This window comes from Podarcis gaigeae (genome assembly GCF_964106915.1).
Source record: "Podarcis gaigeae genome assembly, chromosome: 3".
Lineage (NCBI taxonomy): Eukaryota > Metazoa > Chordata > Lepidosauria > Squamata > Lacertidae > Podarcis > Podarcis gaigeae.
The window spans coordinates 116963369-116977177 of record NC_139680.1 but is presented as its reverse complement, the minus strand read 5'-3'; the positions used below and the strand labels follow the sequence as shown (position 1 = coordinate 116977177).

Sequence of the window (13809 nt, the reverse complement as noted above, 5' to 3'; positions counted from 1 at the left end):
CAAGGACAAGGCAGTGATCCATGGAGGAGAAGCCAGGTGTACCTCATCTTATATTTGTACAGCTAGTTCTTCCTGCCTAAGTGCAGAACCTTACATTTGTCCCTATTGAAATTCATTTCGTTAGCTTGCGCCAAGTTCTCCAGTCTGAGGTCATATTGAATCCGGATTCTGCCTTCATTAGCGACCCCTCCCAGTTTGTTGCCATCTGCAAATCTGATGAGCATCACCTCAATTCCTTCATCCAAATTATTTATAAAGACTTTGAACAACCAGGACAGGGCCCAGGACAGAACACTGTGGGACTGGTTTAGAATGATCTCTGAGGCCACTCCTTTTGACAGCAGCTGCCAGAATCAGATTCTCTGCACCTTTCTGCAAGAGAGACTTTCTGGGCGCGTGCAGATCACAGAATCACACAGGGGCCATCTAGTCCAACCCCCTGAAATACAGGAATCTTTCACCCAACATGGGAATCGAACCCACAACCCTGAGATTGAGTCTCATGCTTTATTGAGTGAGATGAGTGCTGCTGCTACCAATTTAATGCTTCTGCAGATGCTACAAACCATACTGTTGCAAACTATTGAAATGTCACAAACCATATAAATGCCATGCTAATACTGTATACACATAGAACTTGTGGTAAACTTTTGTGAACAGGTGAGGAGCTGGGGGCTGATGCTGGATGTGGGCCTACTTTTTGATGGGCAGGTGGGGGAGTTAGCAAAGAACAGAAACCAAAAGGAACCCAGAAGAACAGGAATCCACAGTGCAGACAACTTTCCCAGAAAGCATCCGTTTCTTGGAAACAGGAACCTTGTGTGATTTGTTTTTTCCAGTTGAAGGTTGAAAGAGAGGCATAGCAGTTTTAATGTTGAAAGAGAAAGCAAAGAATCAGAGCTATCTTGTTTGTTTAGCTATTAGGATCTGCAATTGCTTCATCAAACACCATGCTGGTATTTGATTGCCTCAAAAGAGACAGGAAATATCCAAGTACCCGTAAATGTACAACTTGAGCAACCGGAAGAAAAAACCTGGATACAAGAACTGAAAACAAAACTTCTAATAGATTTGAAATTTGAGCTCCTTACACTATGTTGGGCCCTTAAAGAAAGCTAAGACTTCATGCATGGTAGTAGAGGTCCAAGAGCATTTTGCCATGCATGGCTTTCTAAATATTCTTCCTGGTTAGCATATTCTGCTGCTTTGAAAAACGGTCTTGTATATTGTTACTGCATCCCATCCGACTCTGCAATTCTATAAGTCTATGAAAATGCAGTAGGCATTGTGATGATAGGTGTCAGTCTGAACTTTATGCATGGTTTATTTCTAAGGATTGTGGCCTTAGAACAGCTGGCATAAGTTCAATATAAAATATTCCCCTCGGGAACTATCTGTGACCTGGGTACATGCTCCAATCGCATACATGACCTAGATGGAGCAGAGTATATTTGCAGAAAAGATTGGAGCACCAATTGGTTTATTTGCCAACAGAGCTGGTTTATTAACCTCCAGGAAGCAAAAACCATAAAATACAGAACAAATATCCAGCCCTGAATCAAATTAACTCTGTACAAAACTTGGCAAAACATGAAAAAGGCCCAGCATGTTCTTAGAGGTCTTTAGCAAGCCACAAAATATCAGCATTGCAGGTCCCTGTCTGGTTTCACTGGGAACAGCAGACCCTATTTTCCAGGGACAATCCCGGATCTACAGAAGCCGTTCCTGTTTCTGATTTGATCCCAGAATATCCCGCTATTCCTTAGGACATCCCTATTTTCATAGGAGAAATTTTGGAGGGTATAAAAGACCCTGATGTTGGAAAAGATGGAGAGCACAAGGAGAAAGGGACGGCAGAGGACGAGACGGTGGGACAGTGTTCTCGAAGTTACCAGCATGAGTTTGACCAAACTGCGGGAGGCAGTGGAAGACAGGAGTGCCTGGTGTGCTCTGGTCCACGGGGTCACGAAGAGTCGGACACAATGAAACGACTAAACAACAACAATCTTCATCAGAGAAATTATTTAGGGTATGGAACAGTCTTCCAATGTACTGATGCCTCTACCCCTAAAAGACTTCATTTGCTTTTCTTCAGGCACAAGACCATTGTGGTGTAGTGGTTAAGAGCAGTAGATTTGTAATCTGGGGAACGAGGTTCAAGTCTCTGCTCCTCCACCTGCAGCTGCTGGGTGACCTTGGGCTAGTCACACTTCTCTGAAGTCTCTCAGCCTCACTCACCTCACAGAGTGTTTGTTGTGGGTGAGGAAGGGAAAGGAGAATGTTAGCCGCTTTGAGACTCCTTTGGGTAGTGGTAAAGCGGGATATGAAATCCAAACTCTTCTTCTTCTTCCCATCTCTCCAGCTTTTGTATCCTTCCAGTGCATAACTTCCCTCTCCTCCAACTCTCCTTCCCAGTCCAGGCTGTTTTTCACCAATAGCTCAGCTGATGCAGCTCACACCCCTGCCTGGGCTGGATTTCCCTGGCAGGGCTGGGTTTCTGGGACTCAGATTACACCAGTTCCTGACAGATGGTGAAGAGGTCAGGGGCACAGCTGCATGGCAGGTCAAGCTAGTAAATAACCACCCCAGAAGTGTCTGCTTGACAGGCCACGCTCTGTGTCTTTGCAGGCAGCCCCTGCTCAGGTCATGCAACAGTCATGGCTCTTCTCCTTGCCAGCTTGAATATATCGCGTCTGGGTTTCTCCCTGCTTCTTTAGAAAGAATGCCTCCACAAAGTCCTGAGCAAGGCGGGGCCGCTGGCCCACCCAAAACCACACTGGCCTAACCGGAATCAGAGATAAGAAGTTTGGGCATGCAGCCAGAACTGGAGGGTGCAAGGCCAGGGAAAAGCACTGAGCTGAGCTGCCGATTGTGCCTTCGAATACCCAAGAGAAATAGAAAATTATGCACATCATGGAAACAGTGGTGGATCTGCATTTTTTAGGTTCTGAAGCCTGAACTGTCACAGACCCTCCAAGTGTCCCAGAATCAGTGCCGGATTTACGTATAAGCTAAACAAGCTATAGCTTAGGACCCCACTCTCTTGGGGCCCCCCCAAAAAAATGTAAAGGAAAAAAAACACCTGGATGTACATTACCAAAATACAGTGGTACCTTGGGTTACATATGCTTCAGGTTACCGACTCCGCAAACCAAGAAATAGTGCTTCAGGTTAAGAACTTTGCTTCAGGATGAGAACAGAAATCGTGTTCACGCGGCGCAGCGGCAGCAGGAGGCCCCATTAGCTAAAGTGGTACTTCAGGTTAAGAACGGTTTCAGGTTAAGAACGGACCTCCGGAACGTATTAAGTACTTCACCCGAGGTACCACTGTATAAGATAAAAAACAAATAAAATAAAACCTACATACAGCAACAGTGTTTTGCGTTGCGTTGGCTCATATGATGTAAGTCAGTCATTTCCAAAGTCTGGCCTGGGGGCCAATTGTGGCTCGCTGGTTGGTTTAATATGGCCCCACAGCTCACACAGCTGCCCACCGTGCGTCTTGTGGTGAAAGCGCAGTCACGCGGTGATCAGATCGAGCAGCCGCCCAGCGGGTTTGCCGCGCGCGCATCCCGAAGTTTACATAACCAGAGCGTTACGTAAACAGAGGTACGGCTGTATATGTTAGTACCAACACCTTGAACTTGGTCCAGTAGCAGATTGGTGGCCTGTGCGAATCCCGCAAGCAGGGTATTATAAGCTGAGGATAGTCTCCAGAACACATCTTGTTTGGGAGGGCGAAAGGCTGAATTATGGTGTTGTGGACTTGAGAGGGGTGGTTTTGTTTTGTTTTTGTATAAGGCTGCAGTTGTTGGACGTTGTGGGCATTTGTACACTTCAGCCCTGTGAGAATTCTTTGTGGGTAGAAAATGTATGTTGTTTCAAAGGCCAAGATATCAGGCTTTGGGTCAGGCTGTTTGGATGGTGCTGTTTGGAAGGGATTGGAAATAAATATTCCTGCATTGCAGGGGTCCCATGCAGCTCTACCATTTTGTGATTATACCCCCCCCCCATTTTTTTAAATAGTTTTCACAAAATTATAAACAAACAAACAAACAAACATAAATCATAACCTTATTAAAGTTATGCTTATTAACATTCTTAAGTGGCTTCCTTGCTCTCCCTTGGTTGGACTTCAATGCATATCTTTTTAACGGTTTTCCAAATCAAAGTTCTTATAAACTTAATCTCTTAACATCATTCTATCTTTTCAATTCAGGATTAAACATATTAATTCATCACTTAACTTATATAAAATTCGAGGCCGATCTAGTATTTGCAAGCCAATTCCAATTAGTTTAACTTAACGTATTTAATGAAATAATCATTAAATTTCGTCCATTCTTCCTGGTACTCCTCCTCTTTCTGGTCGCGGACTCTCCCGGTGAGGTTGGCTAGCTCCGAAAAGTCCATCATCTTCATCTGCAAGTCGAAAAGTCCATCATCTTCATCTGCCATTCTTCTACAGTTGGTAGTTCTTGCGTTTTCCACTTCTTAGCTGACCATTTTGTGATTCTAAGCAACCTAGCTCGTCCATTCTGCTGGCATTTTGAAGTGGCGCCATCTGCTGAATTAACAGGTCTGTTCTAAAAATCTCGATTCAACCCCCCCCCCCTTGAAACAGATCACACACAGCGGCTAGTTTTGCAAACAGATTTTGACATGTCTGTGAAGAAATGTCCTCCACCTTCGCTCATTACGGGCTTTGTTAACCCACATTGACTCTTTGTCCCCAGTGATCTGGGCTATGTTATTTTGCAACTGTGGGCATTACCCTTCTCGAGTTTCGCAACGCTTTCTCCAAATACTGCAGTGACAAAAATTACAAAATCGATGAGCTCTGGAGCTGTTGCAGCCCGAAATCAAGGTTGCTGTTTGGTTCGTCTCCCTGCCACATTTACGGAAGCACCATAGCTCATTCGTAGAGCATCAGGTTTGTGTACAGGAACCCCAAGGTTTAATCTCTGATAGGGATGGGAATCGTCCTGGTCTGAAATTCTGGAGAGCTTGCTGCCAGGCAAAACTGTTATAGGTGGACCAGTGGCTCCTAATAATAATAATAATAATAATAATAATAATAATAATAATAATAATAATAATGGGATAATGCACACAGTGACTTGCAATCTCGATCACACGCAGTCTGTAGTCCACTGGCAGTAGGAGTACAATATGGGCATGTCTTTAAGTTAACATCTTACATTAAAAACCTGTCAATACCAAATTATCCAAGGCTTTTCACCAAAGCCAGACTAAACGTCTTTCCTTCTGCAGTGTTGGATGGCAGGTTGAGAGGAGTTCCCTACCAGGACAGACTCTGCTCGTGTGCTCAAGACATTGATTCTATAAAACATATTTTGTTGCACTGTGCGAAATATGAGCAAGCCTGGTTCGCCAGAAGCGGCTTAGTCCTGCTGGCCACATGACTCGGAAGCTGTACGCCGGCTCCCTCGGTCAATAAAGCGAGATGAGCGCCGCAACCCCAGAGTCGGTCACAACTGGACCTAACGGTCAGGGGTCCCTTTACCTTTATGGTTGGAGAAATGTGCCACAAAATTCAGAGAACTGTGAATTTTGAAAGATGGCTGTGTTTCCCTCCGTCGACATGTTTGTTTCAGGAAGTGCCAGTTAGGTTGGTTCTCCATTAAAACCAAATCAAATTTCTTCTCCCTCCCTCCCATTGAAGCCAACTCCTTGGGACTGAGTTCCTTTTGCCCCTTCCCGCAATAAAATGTTTTAGGGGCCCAGCCCCAAGTTGATGTGCATTGCCATTCAAATGGGGGGGGGGTGTGGTATGCTGTGTATTGTGATCAATTATGTTCCTGCCTCCCCCATATATTACCTGCCTCCCCCATATATTATGTACCTGCCTCCCCCATATATTATTCCATCTGGCCCCTTGCTCCCTCACATTCCTTCCTTCTCATTTTTTCTTTCCTCATCCTAACTCAGGCTTCCTCAGCCTCGGCCCTCCAGATGTTTTTGGCCTACAACTCCCATGATCCCTAGCTAACAGGACCAGTGGTCAGGGATGATGGGAATTGTAGTCTCAAAACATCTGGAAGGCCAAGGTTGAGGAAGCCTGTCCTAAGTGCTGCTCAGCCTTCCTCATTGGATTGTTTTGGGGATCTTCTCCCTGTTATGTACTGAGTTGAATAGGATCCAAAATGCAGCAGTCTGATTGGTCCTAGAACAATGCAGCAGTTTGATTGGTCCACAGGAGCCACCCAATCCAGCTCCAAGTTGAATCCACAACCTGATTGAATCCACAACCTGATTGGCCTACAGGAGAATCCCGGATTTAACCAATCACGTGCAGCCCATTGTGTAAATAATGTATATAAAGCAGATATTTTGAGGAAACATTCATTCCTCCTCACCACTATGAGCTGAATAAAGAGCATGAAATCCACTCTCGACTCCGAGTATATTTCACTCCCCCTTTTAGGCTTTCCCCCCACATTACATTTTGGACTTCCGCACAACCATGCCTGGTAACACCTCCCTCTTATGGCTGTAAGGTGGCATTTGGGCTAGATAACCAACAGCACTCAGACCTGAAAACTTCAAACCAAGGAGACAAATCTCTTGAATTTGCTTTTATTGCAAGGGAACAAGCTCATATTCTCATTGTAAATGTTGCAAAAGCCCCTTCATTTTGAGCCAGATTCTCTGGTGAATAAACGGACGGGATCTCCAGCCTGGGGGGGGGGGTGATGCAGGATCCAGTAGCTCTCAAAGTTAAAGGAACATCTCCCATTTTTCAAAGGATCTTGGGTCAGCAGGCAGCAATTAGTCTTCTATCACATTGGGCTTGAAAGCAAACAACAATAATTATTTCAATTTCATTGCCAAGTCACAATCTTTGAGAGATGGAAAAAGCGAAGGAAGCAATGTTGCCCCATCAGAAACATACCAAAACCCCATTGGGTGACTCTGCCAATCTCAGTTTCTCACTTTCACCATTTTAAGTTCAGTTCTTGCCATCGGTATGCAAATTTTGTTTTTAAAAAGTTCCTCGTGAACTTTCACAAGCCTCATGACATTAACTGGGCCACCAATTGTGCAATTAAAAGACTACATGTATAGTGCAATGTGCCTTTCATACTCTGAGCAGCTAACAAGTTACGTACTTGATACTCTGCGCGTAACTAATGGGATATGCGCGTAACTAATGGGATAACTAATGGACTCATCGGTCCATTAAACTGAAATTGCATGTATTTCGAAATCTGTCTTAGTTATACTTAGCACAACCAGTGCCTGTTCAATTAACACATTACATAATTAAGGTAATTATAAATCTAGCAAGCTGCATAATCAGTAATTCCCTTCAAGAACAACAATGAAAGTGTACACGCTTCTGAGGTTTTTTTTTGTCTTCTAGATTTGGGAAGAAATAGAATGATTGTTACAAGTCAAGGAAGGAAGGAAGGAAGGAAGGAAGGGAGGGAGGGAGGGAGTTTTTGTATGGATAAAGTTTTTCAGTAATAGAGGAATTTAAATGGAAAAATTAAATGGATTTTAACAGAGGATAAATGCTAAATTAGAGCAGTGTTTTTCAACCTTTTTTGGGCAAAGGCACACTTGTTTCATGAAAAAAATCACGAGGCACGCCACCATTAGAAAATGTTTAAAAAATTAACTCTGTGCCTATATTGACTATATATAAAAAGTAATTCTCTTGAATAGGAATCAAATAAACACAAAGAAAGTATTTTATAATTACTTTATTATGAAATAGTAAGTAAACAGAAATATGAAAAATTATAAAATACTTTATTTTTAAATCTTTCGAATTTTTCAATTTTTCCCACGGTACACCAGGCAACATCTCGTGGCACACTAGTGTGCCACGGAACAGTGGTTGAAAAACAATGAATTAGAGGATGCTAAACTTGAATCTGATGTAAAAATTATAAAGGAAGCGCTCAAGAAGATAACAGTGCAGGGCAGAATAAATGGGCAATTAATATTGAAAGGTAACGTTCTCTGGTCCATGGGGTCATGAAGAGTCGGACATGACTAAACGACTAAACAACAACAACAACAACGTAAAAAACGTGGAGACAAGAATAAATAACTTGACATTGTTTTATGCATTTATTTATATAGCAGGGGTCCCAACTCACCTTCACACTAAGTAAAAACCACACACCAATTCCTTAAAAGAGTTAACTGGGAGATATGGATAATAAGTGTAAACAATATAGGATTCCCATCGTAGGTATAAAAGAAAAAGGAGAAGGTTACTTTTAATCTTCTTAAGACCTTAAAGGCCTTTGGGATTTACTTTGTTTTGTTTTTTTTAATTAGAATCCCAAGATCCACTGAGCAGGGATCGGTGCAAAAGCCTGCAGATCCTGAGCTATCTTTTGCCTACTTCTGAGCAAGAGGCTGCTGGGCATCCGCTAAGATGATGGATATGGTATTTGAGGCTCCTTAGTTGTGCTAACCTTGGTCACACCCACAAAGCACATTCAAAGAAATCTTATGCCTCTGTATAATAATAATAAAGTGAAACCACCCCCTCAAAAATCGAATGGCAGACCAAATTGTTAGAATACCTAGAGTTAGCAAGGATAACCGGGTTAGTGAGCGGAAACTCGATACAAGATGTTAATAAAGAATGGATAGTAATCAAAAAATATCTCAAAGGTTACTGTGATAACAAAAGCTTTATGGCAGAGATTGAATGAGTCTTGTAACATAAGGTGATATCAGAGGAAACCAGAATCAAAAAGGAGGAAAATATTTTCAGGAAACTGTGTAAAAAAAGTAATCTCAAAATAGTACAACGGGTATAGTCGGAAGGTCCCCCCCCCCCCTTATAAATAAAATCATATTCTGTCTCTTTTCCTATTTCTTTTCTCTTTTCTTCTTCTATATTCTTTTGTATTTTTGGTTTTTATGGAAGCCGCCCAGAGTGGCTGGGGAGGCCCAGCCAGATGGGCGGGGTATAAATAATAAATTATTATTATTATTATTATGTATGTCTATAATTTGTAATGTCTGAAATGTGATGTTTGAAATTGTATGTATTTTAAGATTTATGTATAATAAAGGTTGATTTAAAGAAAAAGAAAAAGAAACTTCCCTAAACAGGGCTGCCTACAGATGTCTTCTAAGAGTAAGATAGTTGTTGATTTCCTTGACATCTAATGGGAGGGCATTCCACAGGGCGGGCGCCACCACCGAGAAGGCCCTCGGCCTGGTTCCCAGAGTTCTTGACATGTGTGTTGTTGATGTGACCTAGATGTGTACAACTGGAATGTGGTCTCCACCCAGTGTTGCCTATGTCTCTTGGGTGTGAAAGGCCTGAGCTGCACCTTTAACCATGTTATTCGGGCACCTATTGAATTCCCCTTTCAGCAAAGCCTTCCAGGTGAAGATCTTTATCTCAGCCTGCACCTGCAACGGGAGCATTTTGAACCAGTGACATCAGCTGAGTCATGGGACAGGTGTGGGAACCAAACAATCGACTGATTCCAGTTGTGTTTGCATGCTCCTTGAGTTCTGCAAAGGCAACGTGAAAGAGGACAGCCAGGGCTAATCTCTGAACTGGGTGCAAGGAAGAAAGCAGACTGGTGGGGATTTGTCGAATTCAGACTGAGCTTAGTGGGACATTGCCCCATTTGCTCCAATAGGCTAGCCTCCACTTAAAATAATAATAATAATGGAATAGTTTTTAAACATTTGCATTGTTTTTATATGTGGAGTTGTCCTTGGTTTGTACAAATGCAACAGATATACAGTGCTACCTCAGGTTAAGTACTTAATTTGTTCCGGAGGTCCGTTCTTAACCTGAAACTGTTCTTAACCTTAAGCACCACTTTAGCTAATGGGGCCTCCTGCTGCTGCCGCACCACCAGAGCACAATTTCTGTTCTCATCCTGAAGCAAAGTTCTTAACCTGAAGCACTATTTCTGGGTTAGCGGAGTCTGTAACCTGAAGCGTATGTAACCTGAAGCGTATGTAACCCGAGTTACCACTGTATGGAGATAAATACACTAGCGGAGACATCACCTTGCCAACAAAGGTCCATATTGTTAAAGCTATGGTTTCCCCAGTAGTGATGCTTTAGAATTCTGGTGTTGGAGGAGACTCTTGAGAGTCCCATGGACTGCAAGAAGATCAAACCTCTCCTTTCTTAAGGAAATCAGCCCTGAGTGCTCACTGGAAGGACAGATCCTGAAGCTGAGGCTCCAATACTTTGGCCACCTCATGAGAAGAGAAGACTCCCTGGAAAAGACCCTGATGTTGGGAAAGATGGAGGGCACAAGAAGAAGAGGATGACAGAGGACGAAATGGCTGGACAGTGTTCTCGAAGCTACCAGCATGAGTTTGACCAAGCTGTGGGAGGCAGTGGAAGACTGGAGTGCCTAGTGTGCTCTGGTCCATGGGGTCCGGAAGAGTCAGACACGGCTAAACGACTAAACAACAACAATACACTAGCGGCCAAATTTTATAAATCTTTTGGGGAAAAGTGTATTTCTGATGTTTCATAAGATCACTTTTTCGGTGAGTAATACCATAAAATTATATATCAATGGAAAGATAATTTAATGAAGGATGTAATGCAAGAAAGGTTGTTCAATTATCTGTATTCCATCAAAAGTTATAGCCAAATAACCAGAAAAAGGAAGCACAACTTTCTGAGGCTGATTTGCAGTCACTTTCCTTCATTTGAATGTAGCCAATGAGCAGGAGTGTTTAGAGAGCCAATCAGGTGTTATGAACAATCAAACTTTGGAAACACACTTTCCCCAAAAGGTTTCCACAATTTTGGCCCCTAGTGTAGCTATAGGTTTGTCTACCCAAGTTGCACAGTTAACCTAAATAAGCATTGCACTTTAAGTCATTTTCATCTTTTATCCATAGAAGCCCTGGAGAATGGCTTTTTGATGTGCAAACTATAAATCTTATAACAAAGCATACAAATACACTTAACGTACAAATTATGGTAAACATGCAAAAAAAATTGAATAGTTAACTCTAGCAAGCACCTCAAAACTTTTGTTATTGCTCCTCTCCTGCACACAAAGGTATCAGAGATACATAATTAAGCTGCTTTCTCAGTTTAGTAGATCCCTTTGGCTGAATCCAGACTGGCAAATTACTGCTCAAGTAAAATACCAACTTAAAAACAGTGGGGAGGGTAAGTAGGAGGTCATCATGAATACTGAGATAGAAATCAGTTTATTCCAGTAATATACTCTGGATTTCACGGCAACTTTCATTGTGGAAGGTTGTACAGGGTTTCATTTAAGCTTTGATCTGGATTTCTGGAACTCAGAGTACTGGAGGTGGTGGGCGGGGAACCAAATGTGTTTCCTAGGAAGCGAGTGCCATTAAATTTGATGGAAATGATGGACTCGTGCTTAGGGTGGCAGCTCAAATCAGGGGCTTCTTACAGGGGCAAAACTAGGATTTATTTCACCCAGTTTGGCACTCCCCACAAACATTTGCGTACACACACAAACACAGGTCGAGAACCTCAATGGCACCCCTTGGAGGCTTCACCTGGGGCAACCCCCCCAGCTAACTCCCCCACAGCTTTGTCTCTGTCTTCTCAGCATGCTCAGTTCAGAAGGTGCTGGGGACGGAAGAACCCCAGCAACTTGTATGACCCCTCCTTTGGTGAGCTGAAGTTACCTTTTGCAACATTTCCTCATGATTTTACATTTCCCGATCTGAAGCATGGGAGAGGGGCACTTGAAAAGTTTGCAAGCACCGTTGGCTTCATAGCATTGCCGTCTGGTGTGTGGTTTGAAAAAGGCAAATCCTGCGGAAAGTGTGGGGGGGGGGGAGAGAGAAAGATCACTGTCCACTGCATTTTTCGCTCCATAAGACACACCTGACCATAAGACGCAGCTAGTTTTTAGAGGAGGAAAGGGGGAAAGCCCTGTTTTTTGAGAATCAGCTCACAGTTGTGCAGCTTCTTTTGCAAAGGGGGAAAGCCCCATTTTTTGAGGATCAGCTCAAAGTTGAGCTTACTTTGCAAAGGGAAATAATCCTGTTTTTATGGGGTTCAACTCACAGTTCTGCAGCTTCTTTAGGAAAGGAAAGGGAGCTGTTTCTACAGTTTCCAGGCAGATAATCTAATCAGCCAGTCACATGTCGCTGGGGAAACAAACAGCCTCCATCTGCAGAACATTCAGCAATGGAGGGCTGGGCAAGGCGCCGGAAAGGGAGCCAGCGATCGACCGCACATTTGCTCCATAAGACGCACAGACATTTCCCCTTACTTTTTAGGAGGAAAAAGGTGCGTCTTATGGAGTGAAAAATACGGTAAATTAGGAAGATGAAGAAAAGGAGGCACAAGTTCTCCTTTATGAGAGGAGTGGGGAACCCCAGAACCATCTGGATACTGCTGCATTCCAACTTCCCGGAAAGCTACTGCTGTTCAGTTTCCAGTCTTTCCCAACCTTGTGCCCCCAGAAGTTGTTGGACTACAATTCCTATCGTCCCTGACCACTGGACCTAGCTGTCTGGGAAACCTTGGAGGCTTTTTAAGCAGAGGTTGGGTGGCCATCTGTCTTGGATGCTTTAGCTGAGATTCCTGCATTTCAAAGGGGTTGGACTAGATGATGATGAAGAAGAAGAGTTTGGATTTGATATCCCGCTTTATCACTCCCCTTCAGGAGTCTCAAAGCGGCTAACATTCTCCTTTCCCTTCCTCCCCCACAACAAACACTCTGTGAGGTGAGTGGGGCTGAGAGACTTCAAAGAAGTGTGACTGGTCCAAGGTCACCCAGCAGCTGCATGAGACGCGAACCCGGTTCACCAGATTACGAGTCCACCGCTCTTAACCACTACACCACACTGACCTTTGGGTCCCTTCCAACTCTATGATTCTATCCTTCTATGGCAGAAAAGCTAGAGAGAAATGCTCCTTTCCTTTGCGAGGAAATAGAACATCTCAATTCCTTTCTCCCTTCCACTCGGCTATTGGCTGAGCAGCCCCTTTCTCCCTTCTTTACTCTCCATCCCTTACCTGAGGAAGCCAGGAGCAGCACAGACAAAACGGCCCAGAACAGGTGAAGGATCTTCATGGCTCTGTTGGGGTGGACTGATGCAGCGAAGGTGAATGCAGCGTTACAAGCCAGACGGGTGTCCAGTGTTTATTGGAGGAGGGTTGGGCTGCCTCTATTTGTAGGCTCCTTGGGAAGTGGTTCCCTCCTCCTGGCTTGGAAAGTCCAGCATGCCATCACCATGACCTGAGACAAGGTGCGGCTGCTGTCCAACCCATAAGCACACTGGCTTAACCAGGCAGAGATGTGGGGATAAGTGGTTTTGTCCTGTTGCAAGACCTGGCAGAGATGCAAAACCCAGAACAAATCACTGGAGGTGAATCTCCAGAGAGAGGGAAGAGAAAGAAAGGGGGAAAAGAGAGAATGATGGAGTTCCTGGAAAATAAAGGTATCGGTGATTACTAAACCATAATTACTGCTGTTGTTGCTAAATCAATCTCTGTGTGTTAAGAGAGTCCATCGTTTACCCAGGATTCAGTTTCCCTGGAATGAAGACCGAAGGAGACTGTGGTGTCATTAGGATCTATGGTTTTATTTAACGACTGCAATAGGTCTTACTGTGTAGTATCCTAACCCACAATAATACTACAACCAGACCTAACACGGACACTGGAAAGAGAAGCTGCTGAATTGCAACTTATCACCAAACTTAAAACCATGGAGAGACCTGGTCTGAACAAAGACATTGGATTCTTATCTCGTTATACATGACAAAGCCATTTTTCACCTTTTCACCCCTTGCTTTTTCCTGTAAGACCTATTGCAGTCGTTAAGA

The 13809-nt window shown here is 43.6% G+C and overlaps 1 long non-coding RNA gene across 1 annotated transcript; it reads right to left on the bottom strand.

Moving 5' to 3' along the window:
- Positions 1-6584: 6584 nt before the first annotated feature.
- Positions 6585-13220, bottom strand: LOC310841288. The gene is made up of 3 exons (XR_014562467.1): positions 12998-13220; positions 11656-11785; positions 6585-6813 (listed from the first exon to the last, which is right to left on the bottom strand). It is a non-coding gene; the product is annotated as an uncharacterized lncRNA (long non-coding RNA).
- Positions 13221-13809: the final 589 nt, after the last annotated feature.